At 43.3% G+C, this 10,214-nt stretch overlaps 1 long non-coding RNA gene across 2 annotated transcripts in view; it reads left to right on the forward strand.

Moving 5' to 3' along the window:
- The window catches only part of LOC140603873 (uncharacterized), a 33,276-nt gene extending 23,640 nt beyond the window's left edge, over window positions 1-9,636 (forward strand). The window contains exons 4-6 of one of the 2 annotated variants that reach the window (XR_012006852.1): window positions 3,902-4,104; window positions 7,937-8,074; window positions 9,444-9,636. This is a non-coding gene — a long non-coding RNA (uncharacterized lncRNA). Of the gene's footprint in view, window positions 1-3,901; window positions 4,105-6,214; window positions 6,666-7,936; window positions 8,075-9,443 lie in introns of those variants that run through there. The other variant, XR_012006851.1, reaches the window with a different exon arrangement.
- Window positions 9,637-10,214: the final 578 nt, after the last annotated feature.

Consider the following 10,214-nt stretch of genomic DNA (forward strand, 5'->3'; position numbering starts at 1 on the left):
ACCGTATTTAAATATGCACTGTTGTATACTGCACAACCACAGAGTGCCCTTCGCAGGGATGGAATAACTACTTATTTTCACTGAACCTACCCTCTGCAGGGCTGGGTTCTTCTCAGAACTTGGTAAATATGAGCCCTATCGATAAATTCCAATATTTAGTAAAAGATTTGGAAAGGAGAAAAAAAAGAATAAAGTTAGTCAATTAAAGTAATGTGTGTATGTGTGTGTTTACTTCCTTAGAGAGTCAGGGTAGAGTAACTAGAAGGTAGAGATGGGGAGGAAATTCATATTCACTAGGAAAACTCCTATCCTAGGTGCCATATGTATATTTTTTCTCCAGTGGCTTTTTAGAATAAGAAATGTGACAATGACAGACACTGCCTGGCCCCCACTAATCCACTTATATTAATTGAGCACCTTCAATGTGACAGGAACTATGCTAAGTGCTTAGGAAACTAGTATAGACAGAATGAAGAAAGACCCTCTTCTCACAGGGCACCCAGAGAGACAAAAATCAATGAGAACACAGTTATATAAGCTATAAGCACTATTAGGAGGGAAGCACAATGCGTTTTAGGAGCACATAAGAGGAGCACCTACCACAGACATGAGCACTCTATGCGAATCTTTCCAGAAAGGTGACATCTCATCTGAGGTCTCACAGGTGTGTAGGAGAAAGTGAGGTAGGGTAGGCATTCAAGTAAAGGTAGAAGAATGTATAAAGGCCCAAATCACAGATGCTAATTATTAATGTTACTATTATTAGATCTTTGGTGTCATGGGGTATGGAATCAGTAAGATCCAAGTTCAAATTCTGGTTTTGTGACTGCCTGTCGTGTGGTCTTAGGGAAGTCACCTGATCTTTCTAAGTCTGTCTTGTTCTCTGCATCACACATATATGAATTTGTGGAAATGTTATAGGAAGAAGATGAACAGATAGCAGCATGGAACCTAGCACTGTGCCTGGCATTTAAAAGTTCTATAACACATTTCTCCTTTTATTCTCTTTAAAAAGTTTGACTTTTTTAATTTTATGAATTCCCAAGTCTTTTGGACACCGATAAGTTCCACCAAATAACATTTTCTGAAAGGTGCGAGATGCTGAACAAATATTCTATGTAATTACACGAGAACAACTAGCTGGTAAGCCACTCAGCGAGATCCCCCTGAGACATTACATGGTGGGGTACACTGTGAATTCTAGAAAGAACCCATAAAACAAATCTGCAAGATAATAAAGCCATATTATAAATCAGTACTGCAATTCTAGACTTTTAACTCAAAGTCAGCACAATACTTAGACCTCAGCTTACTTTAGACTTTTCTTGAAAATGCATTTTCTAAATCTAGAAGAAAAAACAAACCAGCTCTAAAATATTTTTGGTTCAATGCTACAGAAGGAGGCCAGTGGTGGGTCAACCCCATTCAACTGGAGTTTGAATCTGTGCTTCCCCCTCAACTCCTTTTAGGTCATGAGTAAATTGTATTGTGTTTGACATAAAATCAGTATCTGTCATGCACTCTTAGGCAAATGATAATTTTCTACTGAAAACTATTTCCTTAGTGATGGTAAATCTTCAACTGCTGTTGACAGATTCAATTTTTGCAAAGCACCAAAAAGTCTAGAAGGTGTGGGGAAGTATAATTCAGTTTAGCAGATATTATTGGGTACTTAATACCTGTCATTTGTTTGTTTGTTCTCAGGTTTGACCCCCTTCCCACCCTTTCTCTGCAAACAAACCCTCCATGTTTAACTCCATGAGTTAAAGTCAACCAATAAAAATCATGTTAGGAAATAGTAATGTTAGGAAATATGGTGTAGACGTTATTGGTGCATCATTCAGATCCCTGAGGCAGGGGGACCTTTTAGGTCTGGGGTTCCCATCTCCAAACCTCTGGGTGCTGCTGATAAGGGGCTCAAGCTTACTATCTTCTCTGTGGGACTGCCCCCGTACCTCACTTGGAATTGGCTCCGGGTTATATAGCCCTCTGGAATGCTTATCCAACCACTGACTTAAATAGGGTGTACAAAAGCTCATCTCAACGCCTCAAGGCAGGAGAAAATACTGAGATGCAATTTGTACCCGAAAGCTCCCTGCAGTATGTCGCTGAAGTTAGATCTTACCCAGAACCCCACCCCTGCTTAAATCCCTGTCTTTCTCCATTATGCTCCCCTGACCATACAGATTTTTCCTGGGAGCTTCTCTTAGTGTATGATTTGTACACAGCTCCCTGTGTCAGGTTCTGCCTCCAGACTACCTGGGTAGGACAGTGGGAGAAGCCTTTCCCACTCTGCTTCTTGCAAACTGTCCTCAGTGGTTCTGGCTCTTTCCCTATTCCAGCTCTAACCTTAGTCACTTTTCTAGTGCTAGCTCCCTTCTGTTCATTCCAGATCCTGCAAGGTGACTCTGTTCTCCAGACCCTCAGCTACCTTCCAGAGGTTTCACCCCCTCCAGGAAGCCTCATATGCTCAGCTTTGGCTGAATCCTTGAGAGGCTCCTCTTCCAAAGATCATACTCCCTCGCACAGTGCCAGCTATAGAGCTTTGGCAGCACTGTCACCCATGGTCCTCCAGCCAGAGGGGTGGTAGCAGCTTTCTCTACTTGTTAATCTCTCTGGGTTTCCTCACTTTTCCCTGTTTTCTGCTTTTCCAACACCTCTGTAATTAGTTCCCTGCATTAGATTGAGCATGGATCCCTCTGTTGAGCGCGGATTCTCTGTTCCTGTCTGGATACTGACTGGTACACTAAAATTCTTACATTGTGTTAAATGCAGAAGACAGGACAACAGTACAACTTTGCTTTGCCCTCAGATTACTCACAGGCATTAACTTGACCTTTGCAACATAGGCAACCCCTGCTCTGATTGATAGAGGGTCTATGGCAGGAGGGTAGAGAGACAGTGCACAAGCATCCTAGGCAGAGCTGGTTGTAAAATGGGCACTTGGCAGGGAAAGAGTCCCCTGGGAGGTGACTCTGGAGCTGAATGAAGGGTAGAGATTATGCAGGATTGCAGCCATAGGTTTTTTATCCCCCTGCTCCAAGCCAATTTTCCTCTTTAATGATAACAGAAAGGTGTGCTGATCCTACTTAAGCCCCTCTCTTTACTCCCTCATCTGGCTGGTGGTAAGTCAATTAGACTTGTAGCTACCCAGCACAAGGATGTGAGGAGACTGGGCTCATGATAGTGAGCAGGTGCTCTGAAGCCTGAGATGAACATGATGCAAACTGTGGCAGCAGGGGCAAAGGGGGGACAGTAAGGTAGCAGGGTAGAAGAAAATGTTTCCAGAATGAGTCATTTCCAAAATAGCCAGTCTTTCTCCCTCTCTGACTAGGCTTTCTAGGCTACACAAGGAGTGGTTCTCTCTACTCTAGGTGTCTCAGTGTTGTCTGTGGCTGGGCAGTATCAACATCACCTCAGAGCTTATTAGATACGCACCCTCTCAAGCCCCTCCTGGGCCCATTGAATCAGCAAGTACTGGTTGGGTGCCTTCAGTCTGTGCTTTAACAATATTCCAAGTCATTCTGATCCATGCTAACATTTGAGATGCACTGGTCCAGATGACCTCAAGGTCCAGATGACCTCTTCATGTTCTAAGGGCCTAATGGAGCCACACTTGGTATCTGATATGGGAGAGAAACAGAATCACATCACAGCCAAGGAGGAGGGCCTCACAGAGATAAGCACTCACCATGAGGTAGGCACATGTGTCTCTGCTTTATTTGAGACTGATGAGTCCTCCCTTTCTGAGCTCTGATTTGTGGTACGAAAACTTCCTAGCTTTTCATTCTCATTTTCTGATTCTTGCTTCCTGGATTCTACCCAAAGACTTGTTTCTCTGTCACTGCTCAAATTTGGGAACTGTTTTTCCCAAGTTTTCTGGCCTTTGGTCTCTCCCCAGCTCAACAACCAGAATTCCAGTTAAGGGCTGGAGCCTCTCCAAACCAGCAGCCTCCCTGACCTCTCCCAAGAGGCCTATGCTTCCAGCCACCCTACCATTGCCTCCACTGGGAGTTCTCCTGAATGCGTATCTGAGGCATCCATGTCCTACGAAGACACTTGCACAGCTCTCTACAACCACAGAGGAAATAAGTGTGCACCCAGGTACATGAATTATGACATCCTCCATGGTCTAACCCTGAGCCTGGTCTGCTTCTGCTCCTGCCTCATCTTCTGGCACTTCCTGTTCCACACAATGTGTCCCCCCAATGTCATTCAAGTCCCTCTCACTTTTGTTCTGTTCTCCTGTCACATTTTTCATGCAATCATGGGGAATTCATCCACTCATCCACTCATTCTATTCCCCATATGAGAAAGACTAGCTAATTGTCCATCAAACAAATTTTTACTCCAGACTCTATTTTTCAGTCTCCCTTGCAGTTAGATAAGCTGCATCTAGACTGACTTTTGGCCAATAGAATGTGTGTAGAACCCATAAGCCTCTCTTCACTCATCTGCTGACAGTCGTGTAGAATTTAGGGAAGGATGGCACATGAGGCAGCTGGGCTCCTGGGAAGCTCTGATTCAATATGATTCAAGCTCTGATTCAATTCAATATTGACCCACAATATGAAAGGAGCCTGAGTCCATGGGTCACTATGTAGAATGGAGCCCTTCCTCACACCATACCTCCTGCTGATCTTTAGTAGACTATGTCATGCATGAGAAATCATATAACTTTCATTTGTGATGCACATGGGAAAACAGTATCAAATAAAAATCAGTAGTTGTGAGCTATCCCTGCATTGATATTGCATAATAAAACAGTCCAGAACTCAATAGCTTACAAACACATCTATTCCTATGCTCATGCATCTGCAGGCCAACTGCAGTTTGGCTCATGTGAGCTGGTCTCTGCTGGGAAGACCTGCTTTGGGCAGCCAGCTTGGCTCCAGACTGCAGTTGAGTTTAGGTCTGCTCCACCTGTCCTTATCTTGTGGCCCAGGTTGAAGGGACAGGAGCTTTCTGGGCAAATCACCAGAGTCCAGGAACTGAGCCAAACTGTGCCAGCACTTTATATAGCACTTGAATTATCTGCTCTTATTAAATCTGCTCACTTTCTATTGTCTAAGCAAAAGTTAGTGAAGCAGGAGAGTACAATCCACCCCAAAGGTGGGAGGGAGTGAAAATGTACTTAAAAATAATTTGATAAAAGATGTGGAACCTCACAGAATTGCCACCATCACCACCCCTGGTCTGAGGTTCTCAGGTTCTTCCTCAGAGTACTACTGGTCTCACCCTTTCCTCACCCTGAAGGAAAGAATTTAGTGGATTCCCCTCCTTTCTAGACTCTTCATTTCTTTAATTTTTAGTTAAAATTAAAACTTGGGTGGTTTCCAACCTCCCCAGCCTCCATGTGACATGAAAGGCATCTGAAGCATTACAAGCTCTCAGAATCTGCTACAGATAAGGCAAACTGTGACCCCCATGTCACCATGGCTCCTAAATCATGCTGAACTGATTATAAACTGACCCATTTCCCTCCTACAGTATAAAGCATATTAATAATGCAAGTGTAGGAATTCAAATTCATACAGGAAATGCTCACTCTAAACATTTGTATTGTAAGAGTAGTAGGTGATTCCTAACACCTCTCATAACTGGTATATGCACATCAGAGTACTTTCTCTCAACAGCAGGTATAAGTTGCACTAACCCTTTTCTCTAGAAATATCTCTTTTTCATTGAAGTAAGTCTGACTGCACGGAGAAGAATGGGAGTTGAATCAGAGCCTCCCAGGAGCCCAGCTGTCTCATCATAATTCCCATTTTAGCAGGTTCCTGACATGTACAGAAGCTGACTGAGCAGAGATGTCTAAGTGTCACATCAATATTTGTTTCTACTTCCTCTATGGTTGTTAAAATTTTAGCAGGTCCAATGGTTCCCCAGCTTGTTGTAGTCATGGTTCTTCAGAGAAATAGAACCAATAAGAGATGGTAAATAGAAGATAGATGAGAGAGAGAGAGATACAGAGAGAGATCTAGAAAGAGATGTATTATAAGGTATTGGCTCATATAATTATACAGGCTGAGAAGTCCCATGATCTGCTATCTACAAGCTGGAGATCCAGGGAAGCTGAGGGTATAGATTCTAGTCTCGTGCTGAGGCTTGAGAACCAGGAGCGTGAAGGGCAGAAGTTCAGTATCCTAGCTTATGTGGTCAGAAAATGAGCGAGGATAAATCCAAACTTCCTCCACATTTTTATTCTTTTCAGGTTCTCAGTGGATTGCATGATGCCCACCCACACTGGGGAGAGCAATCTGCTTTACTCAGCCCACCCATACAAATACTAATCTCTTCCAGAAACACCATCACAGACATGCCCCAAAATAACGATTCATCAGACTTCTGGGCATTCTGTGGCCCTACCAACATGACTCAGGAGATTAACTGTCACACAATCCAAGACTACCTTCCTCCACCTCTCTCAAAGCTAGCTCCTGGGTACTGAGAAGAGAAGCTCCTTTTCTTCGCCATCCATAGCACATGGGGATAGCAGGGTGAGAGCTGGAGCAGCCAACCTGGACCCAGAGAAACTGAAGCTGTGTTGGAAAAACAGAACATTGAGATATAAGAAGCCCAGGTTCTCAGTGCCAAGGAGCTGCTATATCCGCCCTAACCTATTCATGTTCAGGTTGTCATAGGAGACAAAAGTAAACGTCTCTCAAATGTAAACCATGGTTCTTTTTGGTCTTTCTTACCACAACCAGAACATGTAGCTAAATAATATACCAACATTTGTGTCTATTTATTTATACCAAGTACTTTGTATTCCCCTTGAATATGAGCACTGGCCCTTTCATTTGACATTCATGAAAAAATATTGGACAGCAAACATCTGCAAAGGCATTGAGCTATGTACTTAAGAGACAAGACTATCTACACCAGATTCTGTCTCCTAACCCACCTTGTACCATACTTACCTGAGCTTCAGCCATATCGTTAATCCCCAACACACTCCCGTGTCTCTACACCTTAGCACTTACTCTCTCATCTGCCTGGGATGCCTGCCTTCCCCCTTTTAGCCAGCCGGAAGAACTCCTACTCACCCTTCAAGTCCCTGCAACTAGGAAGATTTCCTCCATGGCCAGGGTGGAGTCCTTTGCCTTTTGAGATTCTCCAACACCTTTTATGTATAACTTTATCATAGAATTTGACACGTTTGATCACTCTGCCAAAATGCAAGAGCTTTTTCAAAGGAGGTGACTCTACTTCCATTCCACATTCAACAAGTAATGACTGAGCTCTTGGCATGAACCATGCCTTGTACTAAACATTGGTCATTGAGCCAAACAGCCAGAATTCCTGTTCTCATGGGGCTGATGGTGTAGCAGACGGAATAGCAATTGAATTAGCACACAGAGGAAATGTCTAACAGTGACAGGCGCTGAAAAGAAGAAGCCCTGGTTTTATAAGAAGTCATGACAGGGGATCTAACGTGGTCAGAGATTAAGTGCACAGAAGGCTCCCTTTCGAGTATCGTGCCTGAGCTGAATCTGAAGGCTCTAATTCATCTTTGGGCCATGACAAGTACCTAGGAGGGCACCTGACACATAGAGGATGATCATCAAATATTCGTTGGAGGAAGTAATAATAAGCTATTGATAAATGCTTTAGGTTATAATTACATTTTCATAGTATTGCATGGCGTAAGCCTCTAACACATTTCATCTCACAATAATAAAATATGTTCTATGATTAATATTCTTATTTAATAGACGAAAGAAACAGAAGCAAAAAAAGTTATGTAAGTTTTCCAAGGCTACACAGCCAGGAGGTGAAACTGTGACTTGAACCCAAGCAGTCCGGCTGGCATCTCAGCAATTAGCCACTACATTGCTGTGCACCTGCTTCGTGCCAGCTGTTTTGCTTGCATTATTTCTTCTCATACCTGAGAGAGGTGCTTTGTTTTGTTTTGTTTTTTCTCTTTTTGTAGATGCCAGAATTAGAACTGAGGCATGAAAATCTCTCCATCCAAAATAATTAGGTCAAGAAGAGAGTCAAGCTTGGTGCCCCACAGACCTCTACCTGGATTCTCTTCACAGCACAAAAGTGTCCTCTGGGACCTGAGAAGGTGACAGTGATAGCCAAGGGTTTATGGGAGGAGGGAAAGAAAGAGGAGAGGACGAGGAGGGGCACTGGCCCCTGTTTAGATCCTCTACCCTTTTCTTGGGATTCAGATTTGGGGTGTTAGAATAATGCAGAAGTTAAAGGCAGTCAGCTCTTCACAAACACCCTGGAGCCCTTCTATTTCTTTATGGCTCTCTACCTTTGCCGTCACTTTGCATTTGTAAAAAGCATCGCAATCACTTGTAATACTGCCTGATTACAAGCTCAGTCTATTTTCCTATGCAAATAGGACACTGCCCATAGTATGAAAATGTTATAGAAAATTACTTGCACTCAATGGATTTTTTTAAAGAAAGATTACAAGTTGCATCTGCAGATTTTCAATCCATTTTTCCCCCAAATGTATGGAACTAATATTGAGCTACTGTCAAACACTCCAAAAGGTGTGTGAGCAGGGAACCCACCAGAGAGTGGGAGGGGTCGCAGAAATCTCTGCTGACTCAGCTACCACAGCTGCAAGATGAAAAGTATAGAGACCTAGCTGTCTGTGCACATTCCATAGCAATCATGTTAATTGGAAACTGGAAAGAGGAAATGGTCACAATCAACACATTTATCACCCAGAGGGCTGAGTATTTCATAAATTTAATCCAGCAAAGGAATTGGAAAATAGGATTGATGCCTGTAAGAATCAGGGGCGGGGAAGGGGCCCCTCTAAACAACCTTTTGCAGCCATATGGCTGGGATTGCTGGCAAATATTTTATTTGGAGCTATTAGAAATATGAAAAGGCAGCTTCCTCCTGGCCCCTGGCTGAAGTATTGTAGCTTTTTTTATGGTCTTTATAAAAGAAGAGCAATAAAGAGACACAAACAGGGTAGTTAAGTTTAATGGCGGTAAAAACCAGACACCTGAATCTATGTAATTTATTTTCCTAAAAACTCACCCGACTGAGGCTGCTATTAATTAGCATGGAAATGTATTGCAGAGCCAAGATTGCAGGAGGTTTGCTATCTTGGCTACTTTATAAAAAAGGAAAAACACAAAACAACCAGAAACATCTTTGTCACTTCATCGTAAAAGGAGGTGGAGAAAAGTCATCCAAACAGCTTGGAGGCTTCATCTGGAAACATAATTGTGAGAGATCCCAGCTCTGCAGAATTCCGGCAGGAGCTTTGCTCCACCAGGAGGAGGGGGCAGGGGCAGCGTGGGAGAAGGGGGAGGCACACCAGATCAGCTAAGAGCCCTCCTGAAAGAAGAGTCAAGATCAAATGCAAGTGTGCCAGTTGCAAGGCCCATATTTGATCGGTGGTTGGTTGGTTCTCAGTACGTAGCCCACATTCCACTACCTACTGTGTTCTGTTGGCTTCTCAGCTGCCAAATAGACCATGTGCCTGGTTCCTGGAACACCAAGGATTCAGAGCCTGGCAACGAGCAAATTACAGTAACTTCTCTAAAGCCTTCATTTACCTGTCTGTGGAATGAGTCGGGTTCTCCACTTACTACTCATTTTATTTGCACTATTCATCACCACAGACCTGGGTGGGGACAAGTCAATAAAACTCAACTGAACCACTACAGTTTCTACAGCAAGTTGTTGCTCAATAAATATTTAACAAAGAATGTGGCCAGATTACTGAAGGTGATCTGATCGAACCACATTCTATCTGTGCACTTCTGAAAAAGATATCCAAGGAGTTGCTTGCTTGCTTTCCCTTTCTTTCCTTCTTTCCTTCCTCCCTCCTTGCTCCCTCTCTTCCTCCTCCTCTTCCTCCCTGCCTTCCATCCTTCTTCTTTTTTGGGAGTGGGAAAGGGAAACATAAATGAATATTCATTTGACTTTATGAGTATGGTGTAACAGAACTAAGTTCTCTTGTTGGGAAGACAGGGTCAGACATTACTTCTGCTATCCATTTACTGCGTATCTTTGAGCAAGTTACTTCACCTTCACACTCTGGCTTGCCCTACATAAAACAAGAGTACAACCTGGCTTTCCATAGGATTCAGATGAGAGAACTCGGGAGAGAGTTTGGAGCCCGGCCAGGTCATGGCAATGCTCACACTCTAAATGCCAGTTCCTTTCTCATAAGGGTCTCCTCAACTCCTAGAATGTGACAGCAACTTCTGAGATTCTGAAGGACAATA

This window comes from Canis lupus, chromosome 14 (genome assembly GCF_048164855.1).
Source record: "Canis lupus baileyi chromosome 14, mCanLup2.hap1, whole genome shotgun sequence".
Classification (NCBI taxonomy): domain Eukaryota; kingdom Metazoa; phylum Chordata; class Mammalia; order Carnivora; family Canidae; genus Canis; species Canis lupus.